At 43.3% G+C, this 14642-nt stretch overlaps 1 protein-coding gene across 19 annotated transcripts in view; it reads left to right on the forward strand.

Annotated features, from left to right (window-relative positions):
• The window catches only part of CDC42BPA (CDC42 binding protein kinase alpha), a 349867-nt gene that overhangs the window by 25528 nt on the left and 309697 nt on the right, over positions 1-14642 (forward strand). The window lies entirely within an intron of this gene.

The following is a 14642-nucleotide window of genomic DNA, read 5'->3' on the forward strand; positions in this document are numbered from 1 at the left end:
ATGAATATTGTGAAGTGTGTAGCTACATTTTATTTTTATATTAATACAGCTCCAATCTGCAAATCAGTACTAGAGTTCTAGACCTCAACTCAGAAGATTAAAATCATCATAGAAATTATTAGTATTTTTTAAAGATTTATTTTATTTGTTTGAAAGGCAGAGTTATTTGAGAGGCAGAGAGAGAGAGAGAGAGAAAGTAAGTCTTCCATCCGCTGGTTCACTCTGCAGATGGCCACAACGACCAGAGCTGAGCCGATCTGAAGCCAGGAGCCAGGAGCTTCTTGTGGGTCTCCCACAAGCGTGCAGGGACCCAAGAACTTGGGCAATCTTCTACTGCTTTCCCAGGCCATAGCAGAGAGCTGGATTGGAAGCAGAGCAGCTGGGACTCAAACCAGCGCCCATATGGGATGCCAGCACTGCAGACTGCAGATTGCACTGGCCCCATAAAAAATTATGAATGTGTGTTCACTTAGGTCTTTATATAGACTGAGGATTATGTAGTAGTATCTATTGATGCAACTGATGGTTTGAAGTACGGATGAAGAAAACTTTGTAGATTAGTGTTTCCAAAATCAATTCAAGAGATATAAATGAATATTCTGAACATTAAGGGCTCAGTGGATATATAAGATTGGGGAATAGTGCTTATTGCTTTGGATATTGGAAGGCATGTTATAAAAAAAAATTTCAAAACTTTGGTGGTACACAGACCTCTTCAGCTTTGTTTGATTTAGAGTTTGCCTAAGTCATTTAACTGAAACTCTTTATGAAGAACAGCTGACAGAGTTTGGAGTACACTAGGAAATAATAGGCACCTGCAGTATTGGAGCCTTTAAACTGGTTGTGTAATAGAAAATGGTTCCTAAATTATTCTGCCACATTGTTTTTGCAATATTGTCACAGTTTACGTCAGACTTGAAAAGTGAAGATTCGAGTAACTTTTATCTTTTTCATATGTATTTTAAAAATACATTTATTGGAGAAGCAAAGAAGAGTTCCCATCCATTGGTACAGGCAGAGAGGCAGAGAGAGTGAGTTCCCAAATGCCCCCAGAGTGTGAAGTTCGGCTGGGCAGTAGCCAGGAGCCAGGAACTCAATCCAGGTCTCCCATATAGATGGAAGGAACCCAACTGCTTGAGCCATCACTGCTGCCTCTATTGGCAGGAATTTGGAGTCAGGAGCTGGAGCAGAGAATTGAATTCAGATACCTCCAGGTAGAATTCCGTCATCTTAATAATTGTCTCAGTCCCTAGGCTAAATGCTTGACCTTTCTTTTTCACATTTAATGTATTTTTTAGCACTTTTATTTGTATCACCTAGAGCCAATCTGGCAAGATTCGTTAAGTTGGTGTGGAGTTTGGCATTGGGTTGCATGTTTTTACAAAGGAAAGTAGACTTGATAGATACTTTTGAGGAGTTTATTTATACCGTTCCAGGTGCAAAGATATTCCTGCTATCCTAATGATTTAAAAAATATTTATTTTTTTTATTTGAAAGGCAGAGTTACAGATATCTTCTATCTATTTGTTTATTCTCCAAATGCCTGTGATAGTCAGGGCTAGGTCAGGTCAGAGCCAGGAGCACAGAACTTGATCTGGGTCTCCCATGTGGGTAGCGGGGACCTAAAAAATTGAGCTGGGTTAGAAACAGAGGCACTGAGACTCAAACCCAGGCACACTGATATGGGATGTGGGCATCTGAAGTGGTATGTTAACCACTATGCCACATGCCCATCCTGTGATTTTTTTTTTCTATAAAGCTTGATTGTTTTCTAACCCAGTTACTTCTCCAACTGTTCGTACAGATAGAGAGCATCCAAGTTGTGAAATAGAACAAAGCTAATTAGATTTTATGAAATTTTATAAAAACAGTATAGTTGTCCTTAAATATTTTTCTGTTAGAAGTGACTAATACCCCAAGTTGACTCAGGTACTAGTAAGCAGTCAAGCATCCACTTATAAGTGTTCTGTCCGGAGATTTAAAAAATACTCGTGAAAGTGTGCTTTAGCCTTGCAGTTAAGATGTCCATGTCCCACATTGGAGTTCTTGAATTTGATTCCTGGCTCTGGTTCCTGACTTCAGCTTTTTACTGATACAGACTCTGGGAGGCAGTGGTGATGTCTCAGGTAATTGGGTTCCTGCCATTTGCTGGTTCACTCCCCAGATGGCTGCAATGGCTGGAGCAGGAGCTTTTTCCAGGTCTCCCACGTGGGTGCAGGGGCCCAAGGACTTGGATCATCTTCTACTGCTTTCCCAGACCATAGTAGAGAGCTGGATCAGAAGTGGAGCAGCCGGGACTAGAACCAGTGCCCATATGGGATGCTGGTGCTTCAGGCAAGGCCGTTAACCCGCTGTAGTACCACAGTGCCGGCCCCTAGGACCTTTGTTTAGAAGTAGGAATTAAGAAAGCACAAAACTTAAAACATGATTTTTTTTATCATATCAATATTTTACATGATGTCCTTCAATGGCTACTGATAGCTTTTGTTGGTAAAAAAGGGTGATATTTAAACTCCATAGTATGACATACAAAAGTTTTTATATGGCTTTTGTCTACTTCCCTAATCTTTTTCTCATTAAAAAATTAAAAATATTCAAACTATCTCGTACTTAGAGAAAATTGGGAGTACAGTACAGATTTTTTTTCCTTGAATTCTTTGAGGGTAATTTGCCTACCTGATGCCTGTCATCCCCAAATATGTTTGTGGGTATTTTCTACAGTTTTCTGCATATCCATAATTCAACCATTAAAATGAAGAAATTAACATTAATGCATTGCAGTCTTCATTAGACTTTTTTTTTTACAAAAAGATTTTTTATTTATTAGAAAGTTGTTCCATAGAGAGATGGGAGAGAGAGATCTTCCAGTCATTGGTCCACTTGCCAAACGGCCACAACAGCCAGAGGTAGGCCTGTCCAAAGCCAGGAGCAGGGAGCTTCCCTGGGTTTTCCACATGGATGCAGGGGCCCAAGGACTTGGACCATCCTCTGCTGCTTTCCCAGGCACACTAGCAGGGAGCTGCTGTGGAAGTGGAGCAGCGGGGACTCAAACACACCCACATCAGATGCTGCTGGCACTACAGGAGGTAGCTTAGCCTGCTGTGCCAAAGTGCAAGCCCCAGGGTGTTTTTTTTTTATTTGTTTTGCTTTTTGTTTTTGTTTATTTATTTTAAATAAAAGATTTATTAATCTATTTGAAAGACTTGCAGAGAGAGAGGGACAGACAGAGAGATCTTCCATCTGCTGGTTCACTCACCAGATGGCCACAGTGGCTGAGGCTGGACTAGGCTGAAACCAGGAGTCAGGAGCTTCATCTGAGTCTCACACATGGGTAGTAGGGGTCCAGAAACTCAGAGCATCTTCTGCTTTGCCCAGACCACTGGCAGGGGACTGGATTGGAAGTGGAGCAGCCGGAACACAAATTGTCACCATGTAGGGTGCTGGCACTGTGGGCAGCAGCTTTATCCCCTTAACCTTCTTAACCTCTTTTTTTTTTTTTTTTTTTTTTTTTTTTTTTTTTTTTTGACAGAGTGGATAGTGAGAGAGAGAGAGAGAAAGAAAGGTCTTCCTTTGCCGTTGGTTCACCCTCCAATGGCCTCCGCGGCCAGCGCGCTGCGGCCGGCACACCGCGCTGATCGGAAGACAGGAGCCAGGTGCTTCTCCTGGTCTCCCATGGGGTGCAGGGCCCAAGCACTTGGGCCATCCTCCACTGTACTCCCTGGCCATAGCAGAGAGCTTGCCTGGAAGAGGGGCAACCGGGACAGAATCCGGTGCCCCGACCGGGACTAGAACCCAGTGTGCCGGCGCCGCTAGGTGGAGGATTAGCCTGTTGAGCTGTGGCGCCGGCCCCCCCTTAACTTTTATCAGCTGCACAAACAGTATGTTCAAAGCAGAAGGATTCAGTTTGGAATCGTGTGTTGTGTTTGGATCTCATATCTTCTAGTGTTATTCAGTTAGTACTAGATTCAGATTTTCCTTAACCTTCCTGGCTGACTCCTGAAGATTATAGCCTATTTATATTATGGCAGTTGTAGTAACTACCAATTTGGGTTTGTTTCTTCATAATTAGATAATGCGTCTTGGCAGGGATATCACAGAAGTAATACGGTGTTGTTTTCATTGTCTCCTATCAAGTGGTAAGGCATGGTTGCATATTGTCCCATTGTTTGATAAAGGTGGTATCTGCCAGGCTTCTCCTGTGCAGTTTCTTTTTTCTCCTTTGTAATTAATAAGTATTTTGGGAGGAGGTTTTCTGGCATCATTTAAATATTCTTAACCTATATCTATCTCTGTCAGTATGAGTTTATGATTTTATGTGTTATTCATTAGGTTATACTCCTTTACTCTGATTTTGAGGGTTGAATTTACCTGCATTTGTCCAGTAGGAACTCTGTCCTTTGAATGTCCCCATGACTCCTTGAGCACTTTCTTTCTGGTATAAGCAAAGGGGTAATGAAAGGAGGGTGCTAATGTTTAAAGGAATAAAGTAAAATCTAATTTTTCAAATTATAATTTTTTAAATTCAAAATTTTCAAAGTTTTTGAAGTGCACTTATATTTTTAATTTTTATTTATTTTTAAAGATTGATTTACTTAGCCGGCGCTGCGGCTCACTAGGCTAATCCTCCGCCTTGTGGTGCCAGCACACCAGGTTCTAGTCCCAGTCGGGGCACCAGATTCTGTCCCGGTTGCCCCTCTTCCAGGCCAGCTCTCTGCTGTGGCCAGGGAGTGCAGTGGAGGATGGCCCAGGTGCTTGGGCCCTGCACCCCATGGGAGACCAGGATAAGTACCTGGCTCCTGCCATCGGATCAGCGCGGTGTGCCGGCTGCAGCGTGCCGGCCACAGCGGCCATTGGAGAGTGAACCAACGGCAAAGGAAGACCTTTCTCTCTGTCTCTCTCTCACTGTCCACTCTGCCTGTCAAAAAAAAAAAAAAGATTTATTTATTTGAATGTCAAAATTACAGAGAGAGATTTCTTCCATCTGCTGGTTCACTCCCCGCATGGCCGCAACGGCCAGCTCTGCACCAGGCGGAAGCCAAGAACCAGAGCTTCATCTGGGTCTCCCATGTGGGTGGCTGGGGCCAAAACACTTGGGCCATCTTTCTCTGCTTTTACCAGGCCCTTAGGATGGATTTAGATTGGAATTGGAGCAGCCAGGACAGGAAACGGCCACCCATATTCCCAGGATGCCAGCATTGCAGGTGGCGGCTTTACCTGCTACACCACAACACAGGTCCCCAACTTGTAGTTTTTAAAAGATTAATTTATTTGAAAGGCAGAAGGTGGGAGGGATGGAGGGTAATGGGGGGAGGGAGGAAGGAAGGGAAGGAGAGAGAGAGAGAAAGAGAGAGAGAGAGAAATAGTGATCCATCGATCTTCAGTCAGCTTCTTCTCTTTATCCCAATGCAACAATATCCTGGGCTGGACCAAACTGAAGCCGGGAGCAGGATCTCAGTCCAGATCTTCTGTGTGGATGGCAGGGACCCAAGTACTTGAGCCTTTACCTGCTGCTTCCTACAATCCATGTTATAAGGAAGCAAGTGTAGGACTTGAACTCAGGTGTTCTGATGTGGGTGTCCCAAGTGGGATCTTAACTGCTTATGGCAAACACCTGCCTCCCTGAGTTAAATTTTCTTAAGTCCATGTTTAACCTTATTTGCACAGTGTCTTTAGAATCTGGTGATGATGTATTGTGAACACAGAATGATAATTTCTTACCCTTCTATTACCCCACCATAACTACAGTATAGGAATCTCTTAAGTGTCCTAAATTTTTTTTAGGTTTATTTATTTACTTGAAAGAGTTACACCGAGAAGGAGAGGCAGAGGGAGAGAGGGAGGTCTTACATCCACTGGTTCACTCCCCAGATGGCTGCAGTGGCTGCAGCTGCGCTGATCTGAAGTCAGGAGACAGGAGCTTTTTCCAGGTTTCCTACTTGGGTGCAGGGGCCCAAGGACTTAGGCCATTTTCTGCCGCCTTCCCAGGCCATACAGAAAGCTGGATTGGAAGTGGAGCAGCCGGGACTCGAACCAGCGCCCCTGTGGGATGCGGGCACTGCAGGCTGCAGCTTTACCCACTATGCCACAGTGCCAGCCCCAATGTTGTAAACCTTCAAGGATGAGAAGAACAAAACAAGACATATAGCATTGAAATTTTGAAGGCTGAAAAGCATATAGACGAATGATAAAAGTTAGCAATAGTGTAAGCTAAGGACCAATCTGGTTCACTTGGCAGAAATCCTTAAAAGTCATATTAGTATCTTTAGGAACCTCTGGAAGTTAGACTGGAGGTGGTGCTAAATATGGAGAATTGATTGACTCTCTTTTAGAAGTAATAGCAACTCTAGAACCTTCTCTCCTTGATGCCTCTGGGCTATTTTATCCTTTTTCTCCTCAAATACTGGATGTTTATTCTAGTAAAGTAGGAGTTTCTGGATTGAGGGCAGTAGTTTATTAGGGTGGGTATTTCATACTGAAAATCAATAATTATTTATGTATTTCTGCTTGACTTCCACAATACTGGCAGTAGACCTTTATGACAAACCTAGGCGATTTGAAGACTGTTCTCTGGAGAATCTGACTAGAAAGGCCTGAAGGCATAGATAATAGGAATTTCTCAGTAAAGAACTCAGGCAGTGACCATATGCTGGACTTAATTGTTGACAGTCTTCACCTAAGCATTCAGAGGTTCAGATCATCCCTTTATTTTCTTATAATTCCATATGATTGGAAAACCAAGAATTGCTAGACATCCGAGGAAAGCCACTAATGTATAAGGTACATTCCCTCCCCCCTAAAAAAATGGAAACAAAGCAACTTTACATGAAACAAAATTTTCTGGGAAAGCATTAATTTCAACAACACACACACACACACACACACACACACATAGGAACAGGTGTTTGATACAGCAGTTAAGATGTTCCTTGGGATGCCTGTATTCCACATGAGTGCATGATTTGAGTCCTAGCTCCTCCATCTCTGACCCAGCTTCCTGCTAAAGCACACACTCTGAGAGGAGCAGATGATGGCTCAAGTCCTTGGGTCCCTTGCGTAGGCTCTGCTATTGCAGGCATTTGGGAAGTGAACCAGTGGATGGAAGATCTCTCTTTCTTGATCTCTGTGTTACCACGAAAATGAAAAATAAAAAAATAAACATATGCATCCATCATTAATATTCTCAGAGATAACGGAAAATAATGCAACTGGGAAATAAAATCAGAATGTCATAAAAAAGGATAAAAAGAATTGAAAAATATTTTTTAAATATTTAAATGAAAAAACCTTTGAAATTAAAAAAAGATAGCTGAATTGAAAACCTCAATACCAGAATTAGAATCTGAAAAATTTTCTCAGAAAATATACTTTGCAGCAAAAATCAGGGGGATAGAAAATAGGAGACAGAAAACTAGGGAATTTGAGAGATCTTAAATTTTTTCTGCCATCTTCTACATTTTTAAAAATTTATTTTTTCATTTCATTTGAAAGTGACAGAGGCAATGTTAAGGACCCAGAAACCACTATAGCTGTGGCTGGGTCAGCCCAAACAGCTGGAGGATGGAACTCAGCCTAGGTCTACCGTGTGGGTTGTAGGTACCCAAGTACTTGAGCTTTCACCTGCTGCCTCCCAGGGTGTGCATTAACAGAAACCTGGAATTTGAAATGGGGCTTGGCCCTGAACTTAGGCTTTCTGTTAGGGAATGTGGGAGTCCCAGTCCCAAGTACCATTTTTTTTTTCTTTTTTTCTTTTTTGACAGGCAGAGTGGACAGTGAGAGAGAGAGAGAGACAGAGAGAAAGGTCTTCCTTTGCTGTTGGTTCACCCTCCAATGGCCGCCGCGGCCGGCGCACCGCACTGATCAGAAGCCAGGAGCCAGGTGCTTCTCCTGGTCTCCTATGGGGTGCAGGGCCCAAGCACTTGGGCCATCCTCCACTGCACTCCCTGGCCACAGCAGAGAGCTGGCCTGGAAGAGGGGCAACCGGGACAGAATCCGGCGCCCCGACCGGACTAGAACCTGGTGTGCAGGCGCCGCAGGCGGAGGATTAGCCTAGTGAGCTGTGGTGCCGGCCATGATTTTCTAAATAGGGGAAAAACCCTAGTACAATGCTTAAGTTCACTTTTTTATCACCAAGCTTTGCAACTAATACATTGCACAATTCCTAGAGCTCTGGGGACAAAAAATAGACCCAAAAAATTTCCAAAGAAAAAACCCACAATATCAGGAGTCAGAAAGACTTTGTGCTTCTCAGCAGCAACAGCAGAAACCAGTGTTAATATTAGAAGGAAAGGGGGCCGTGTTAATATTAGAAGGAAAGGGACTGGTGCCCTGGCTCTTTTGGTTGATCCTCCGCCTGCGGCGCCGGCATCCCACATGGAAACTGGGTTCTGGTCCGGGTTACTCCTCTTCTGGTCCGGCTCTCTGCTGTGGCCTGGGAGGGCAGTGGAGGATGGCCCAAGTTCTTGGGCCCCTGCACCCACATGGGAGACCGGGAGGGGGCACCTGGCTCCTGGCTTTGGATCGGTGCAGTTCTGGCCATGGCGGTCATTTGGGGGGTGGGCCAACAGAAAGAAGACCTTTCTCTCTGTCTCTGTCTGTAACTCTACCTGTCAAATAAAAAAAATTTTTTTAATTAAAAAAATCTTAGAAGGAAAATAATTCAAAGATGATTTCTGGAGTTCTATGGGATAAGGGCATTTTAAAACATGCAGTTCTAAGGACTTACTTTCTGCAACCCATGGGCTTCAAATAGAGTAACCTCCTGATTTACCTGAGACTGTGGGGTTTCTTGGAATGTGCGACTTAGCTAAAACCAGAAAAGTTTTCAGTAGAATCATAATGAGTCAGTTGCCCTAGCTTCAGCTAGACAGGGGAGTAAATTAAGATAAGGAAATATAGAATGTAAATATAGAGGTCTGATACAGGGAGAGAAGAGATAATTTCCTAGGATGGTGGTGAAGGGAGAATACAAAATGACGGCTTTGCACCCAAGTGTAGATAGAGGTCAGTGGGTAGGGACAGGAGGCAGATCTGAAGTCTCCAGGAGAGGCTTCTTCAGTACCTGGTGTGAGTGAACATCTTGAGCAGTGTGAAAATCTGGGGAGTGTTCAGTGTTGCTTAGGAAGTAAAGCTGGGGCGAGCGTTTGGCACACTGGTTAAGAAGCCACTTGAGGGGCTGGCATTGTGGCATAGCAGGTAAAGCTGCCACTTGTGATGCCAGCATCCCATATGGGCACCAGTTCCAATGCAGCTCCCTACTAACGTGCCTGGGAAAGCAGCAGAGCATGGCCCAACTGCTTGGGCCCTTGCACCCCTGTGGGAGATCCAGAGGAAGCTCCTGGCTCCTTGCTTTGACCTGGCCCAGCCCCATATGTTGCAGCCATGTGTGAGTGAACCAGTGGTTGAAAGATTGTCTGTTTGTCTGTCTCTTTCTCTTTGTGGCTCTGACTTTCAAATACATAAATAAATCTTAGAAGAAGAAGAAGCCATCTGAGAGGGTTGCATCCCATATTGGGAGAACCTGGGTTCACATCCTGGTTCTGCTGACAATTCCAAACTTTCGGCTGATGTACATCTTAGGAGGTAGCAGATGATGGCTCAAGTGGTTGGGTCCCTGCCACTTACCTGAGAGACACAGATGTAGTTTTAGGCTCCTGGCTTTGTTTGGGCCTTGCCCTGGCTATTGTAGGCATTTGGGGGTGAACCTTAGAATGAAATATCTCTCTTTCTCTCTCTCTGTTGTTTTGTCTTTAAATTAAAAATTAAATTTTTTTTCTACATTTACTCTTTTTTGCCTAAAGGGGGGAAATGTTCACAACAGTAAAGCCACAAATAGTGTATTTACATCTTAAGTTGATAATCATTATTTTAATTTCTAGATTTAATGCTTTTAAATGGGATTGAGGAATTTGAAGTAGATACTAATCAGAGTGCCTAGTAGCAATATATATATTTTAAATCATTACTTAAGAATCAGATTGATATATTTATGATTGAATGATATATTCATGATTGGCTAATTTTGTTTTTAGTTATGTTACTGAAAAGTACAATTTCAACCATCTCATTTGAAAATACAGGGAACTAAAAGGAAATGATGTAATATAACTAGCATTTGGAAAAAAAAAAGGAATTTTTGCCCTAGTGATAGTACTGTTTCCTTTGCAGTGATGTTTCCTTATTTATATGGTGATTCTCAAGCATACAAAGATGACTTTTATGAGAATATATTAATTTTTAACAGGTAATTGAAATGATTTAGATTTTAAAAAGCCTAATTGTTTTCATAACACTAAAAATTTTCAGATAGAGCAGTTTGAATTTCAAATATTACTTAAAAAGTTAGACTTCAATGTCTTCCTAAAATTCTGCACGTGGCTCAAATTGTATTTGTCTTAATTACTTTTTTAAAAAATCCAGAAGGATTTATGAAGTAATAACAAGAAAACATTTAGTTCAGTTTACACTTCTTTTACAGAAGGGCTTTTACTTCATTTAAGTGCTTCACTGAATTTATATTTATTCTATTCTAGTTTGTCCAGTTCTGAAATTTACTTAGCTTTGTAATGTGAGGAGTTGTATATCATTCCATCCTAGTCTGTTGGAAATGGAGTTTTTTTTTTTTTTTTTTTTTTTTTTTGACAGGCAGAGTGGACAGTGAGAGAGAGAGACAGAGAGAAAGGTCTTCCTTTGCCGTTGTTTCACCCTCCAATGGCCGCCGCGGCCGGTGCGCTGCGGCCGGCGCACCGCGCTGATCCGATGGCAGGAGCCAGGAGCCAGGTGCTTTTCCTGGTCTCCCATGGGGTGCAGGGCCCAAGCACCTGGGCCATCCTCCACTGCACTCCCTGGCCACAGCAGAGAGCTGGCCTGGAAGAGGGGCAACCGGGACAGAATCCGGCGCCCCGACCGGGACTAGAACCCGGTGTGCCGGCGCCGCTAGGCGGAGGATTAGCCTAGTGAGCCGCGGCGCCGGCGGAAATGGAGTTTTACAGATGACAAATATGTTTTGCTCGGCCTGGCTTTCAGTGTTTATGAGATAGTTCATGTGTTTTTAAAGTTCTCAATTTTCGTCTTTGAAAACTGGAAGCAGCTGAGCAACTTCTGTGTTTGCTTATTCTGCTCCTTATGTGCTGGGAGTCTTTGGTTTTCATTAGCCAGAAAAGAGCAAACTTGTTAGGTAGCTTCAGTTATTTCTTCCTGCAACAGTAAGTTTTTACTGTAGAAGTTTGGATCCATATCCAGTTTATTATAAAGGACATAATTCAGGAATAGCCAAATGGAAGAGAAGCATTGGGCAAGGTATGGGGAGGAAAGGGGTGTCTGGAGTTTTCATGCCCTCTTGGGAGTCCTACCCTCCCAGCATGTTGATAGATTGACCAACCTGCAAGCTGTGTCTCCTAACAGACAAATATTTAGTGCAACATAGTTTTCATTTCAAATAAAAAATCCTACACTTTATATTTTGTCCTTTAAATAATGATACTATAAAGATTATAATAGAACTGTTACAGACCTCAGGACTGTTATTTATTTTTTTTATTTTATTTTTTTGACAGGCAGAGTGGACAGTGAGAGAGAGAGAGAGAGAGAGAGAGAAGTCTTCCTTTTGCCATTGGTTCACCCTCCAATGGCCACCGTGGTCAGCGCGCTGTGGCCGGCGCACTGCACTGATCCGAAGGCAGGGGCCAGGTGCCTCCTCCTGGTCTCCCATAGGGTGCAGGGCCCAAGCACTTGGGCCATCCTCCACTGCACTCCCTGGCCACAGCAGAGAGCTGGCCTGGAAGAGGGGCAACCGGGACAGAATCCGGTGCCCCAACCGGGACTAGAACCCAGTGTGCAGGTGCCGCAGGTGGAGGATTAGCCTATTGAGCCGCGGTGCCGGCCAGGACTGTTATTTTTAAGTAGTCTTTAAAATGAATTTGGGAGGAACTTTGTGAACATCTATACTTTTTTTTTTTGTTTTATGATTCATGTATTTATTTGAAAGGGAGTATCATGGAGAGGCAGAGGCAGAGGCAGAGAAAGAGGTCTTCCATCTGCTAGTTCACTCCCCAGATGGCTGCAACAGTTGGAGTCATGCCGATCTGAAGCCAGGGGCCTCTTCTGGGTCTTCTCTGCTGGTCCAGGGGCCTAAGGACTTGGGCCATCTTCTGCTTTCCCAGGTCATAGCAGAGAGCTGGATTGGCAACACAGGTGGCGGCTCTACCTGCTACGCTACAGCGCCGGCCCCACTTTGTTTCTTGATTTATGGTTTTGTTATAGAAATTGGACAATTTCTGATAGTATTAGTCTTGATTGCATTGGTTGGAATAAAAAGAAACAGTATATATAAATGACAGTACAGTAATTCACAAAAAGATACAGTAGAAATAGAGAATTGATAGTGTTTTTTTTTTTTTTTTGGTTGTAAGTAACTGAAAATCCAGCAAATTAGTTTAAAAAATGAAGGAAGTTTACTAGTTAACTTCTTAAGGAGTCTTAGTTGAGTAGCTGAGCAGAGTTATCAAACATCCAGGTTCTTTGAATCTCACTACTTCTCTAGCTGAAGTTCTTTTTAATGCTGTTTTGCCTTAAAGTTATAGATGGCACTGCAACAACATGCTTCCTTGGTCAGGTAGGAGGAAAGAAATGTTTCCTGCAGCCATCTTTTTTTTTTTTTTTTTTTTTTTTTTTTTTTTGACAGGCAGAGTGGACAGTGAGAGAGAGAGACAGAGAGAAAGGTCTTCCTTTGCCGTTGGTTCACCCTCCAATGGCCGCCGCGGCCGGCGCGCTGCGGCCGGCGCACCGTGCTGATCCGATGGCAGGAGCCAGGAGCCAGGTGCTTCTCCTGGTCTCCCATGGGGTGCAGGGCCCAAGCACCTGGGCCATCCTCCACTGCACTCCCTGGCCACAGCAGAGGGCTGGCCTGGAAGAGGGGCAACCGGGACAGAATCCGGCGCCCCGACCGGGACTAGAACCCGGTGTGCCGGCGCCGCTAGGCGGAGGATTAGCCTAGTGAGCCGCGGCGCCGGCCTCCTGCAGCCATCTTAAGAGTAGTAGTAGTTTTCCTTTTGCAGAAATACCCAGTAAATCTCCCCTCCACTCTCAGATAGCCAGGATTAGGATTTATGTCTGTGACTGAACCAGTCATTGCCTTGGTGTTACTGGGATTATTGATATACATGGGCTGTGTGAGGGAAGTGTAGATACCTTAACAAAATTAAGTTTCTACTTAGAAAGAGGGTTTGGGTTCTAGGTGGACCACAAGTGGTTTCTGTTACAGTTAGCACTGTGGCTTATATTTTATCCATAGTAATTTTCATTAGGTGTTATTAGGCTACTGTACAGTTTTATGATACTCTTTGCCTTTTCCCTCACCACTTCCAAGCAGTGCCTTTTTTAATATGTGCCTTAAATTTAGGGATTTTGAGCTAGTGTTGTTACGTGGGAGAAAAGGATATATTATAGTCATCTATTATCAAATTTTAATTTTTAAATTGCAAGTGGTCATTACAGTGATAGCTTTGTCAGCCATGCCATCTTTTGTCATCTCATGCCTCCTCTGGATGCCTATAAAATTTGTTAATAGTGCTTATTTAGCAAGCATTATGAATCTTGGGTATTAAGTATAATTTTACATATGCCATATGTAACAGGGTCTTCTCATCTCTGGCACAGATAAATTCCAGTATTGTTAATGATATCAGCAGAAGGTATGGTTAGGAGGCAGTCTGTTTAAAGTCATCAATAAATATTTATTATGAACAGTAAACATTATGTATATAATGGAGTATAGGAATAGTAAAAATTAATAATATGTAGTTTCTGCACTCAAGGAATTAAACAGACTTAAGTATAAAGGAGAGAGAGGAGAAAGATCACTTTTATTTATTATTTATTTATTTATTTGACAGGCAGAGTTAGAGAGAGAGTTCTAGACAGTGAGAGAGAGACAGAGAGAAAGGTCTTCCTTCCATTGGTTCATACCCCAAATGGATGCTACGGCTGGTGCAGCGCTGATCTGAAGCCAGGAGCTGGATAGTTCCTCCCAGACTCCCATGTGGGTGCAGGGGCCCACGCACTTGGACCATCCTCCACTGCCCTCCTGGGCCGCAGCAGAGAACTGGACTGGAAGAGGAGCAACTGGGACTAGTACCCGGTGCCCCAACCAGGACTAGAACCTGGGGTGGCGGCGCCACAGGCGGAGGATTAGCCAAGTGAACCACGGTGCTGGCCGAGAGATTACTTTTAATAAGGAGAATGGGGAGTGGCAGAGAATCACATGGATAACATGTGGGCTGACCTTTAAACAGAGTGCTTTTTGAAATAAAGCTAGAAAAAGGGCACTTTGGATGGAAGGGAGCCACGGAATGTATAGCTTAGGGTTGGAAACAGACAAAGGTATGTGCTTGGTGCAGAGTCTTGGGGGAGTAGAGACGTAGTGGAAACCAAGGTTGTAATGGTGTATTGGGGCAATTTGAGAAGGCTTATTACCACATAATTTGAAAACCAAAGAATATATATTTGCTTTTTTTTATTTATTTTTTTATTTATTTTTTTTTAAACTTTTGTTTAATGCATATAAATTTCCAAAGTACGACTTATGGATTACAACGGCTTCCCCCCCATACCGTCCCTCCCACCCACAACCCTCCCCTTTCCCACTC

The sequence above is a fragment of the Oryctolagus cuniculus genome, chromosome 13 (assembly GCF_964237555.1).
Source record: "Oryctolagus cuniculus chromosome 13, mOryCun1.1, whole genome shotgun sequence".
Classification (NCBI taxonomy): Eukaryota; Metazoa; Chordata; class Mammalia; order Lagomorpha; family Leporidae; genus Oryctolagus; species Oryctolagus cuniculus.